Below are 1109 nucleotides of genomic sequence, written 5' to 3' on the forward strand. Positions count from 1 at the left end.
CTCGGGAGGAACTGGCATGGTGCTGGCTTGTGTCTGCTGCCTCTGTAGCAAAGCTCCTGCATGGCTGAGTTTGACCTATGAGTTAATGCTCAGAATTTTTTTTATTCTTTGTATTTTTTCTGCTTTTATTTTCCAACAGAGCCCATCAGATAGTCACACCAAAAATAAGCACTAGTATTTCACTGGCCTGTCTCGCTGCTGGTGCTGTGCACTGATTTCATGTCCCTTGTCTTTTATGCTGAGCTCTTCTAACACATCTGTCATCACAGTATCTGGGTAACAGCAGAGGATCATAGGGCAGGGGTATGATTTGAGTTGTTTGCATTGTTTACCTGCTTGTTTGTATTGTTTACATTCATCACTAATTATACTAGAGCTTTGAGCCAGGCTGGGAAGGGGAGATCTGACACTGCTGATGGGGCTCCATCCTGTCCTGCTGCCAGGGTGGAACTCAAAGTGCTACCACGGTGTAGGTGTGTTTGGAGGTGAAGGCTGCAGGGCACCATTTTCAGCAGTCCCACAATTTCATCCTTCCCACCCCATGAAGACAGCCAGGTGGGGCCACCTCTCTGCTTCTTTGGTCAGGGACAGGCAGAGGTGATGAGCTGCATACCTGGGGATCACAAAGGAACTGGTGGTTTTGTCATTATAACAAGAAAAAGGTGCAGGCAGTAAAGGATTACTGGGGTCCTGTCCCCCAGTAATTGCACTCAGTGGAGTTTGGTGGCTCTGTCCCACCACCTTAGTGAATCAGGCAGGGCTGGAGAGGCAGGGAAGTGGAGCTCTCTCCCATTTTCATCCTAAGCAGAGGTTTATTTTTCAGATCCACTGCTTTTTTACGTTGTATTTGTACAGGCTCCCAAGCACGTGTGAGCGCATGGCTGCCCGGCTGGCAGCTCTGCATCCTGCCTGTCCCCCCTCGCCCAGGCTGCTGTGACATCCCGGGGGCAGCGGTGGCCCCGGGCCATGCAGCCTGCTCAGCGAGCAGTGCCGAGGGGCTTTGCACAGCCCCGTTCTCTCCTGAACCGGGCGCACTGGGGCGTGCTGGTGCTCAGCCCCCATGTGCCCCCACGCGCGGCCACGCTGCCTCAGCCGCTCTCAGCAGCGCC

This window comes from Merops nubicus, unplaced genomic scaffold, assembly GCF_000691845.1.
Source record: "Merops nubicus isolate BGI_N331 unplaced genomic scaffold, ASM69184v1 scaffold23997, whole genome shotgun sequence".
Taxonomy (NCBI): domain Eukaryota; kingdom Metazoa; phylum Chordata; class Aves; order Coraciiformes; family Meropidae; genus Merops; species Merops nubicus.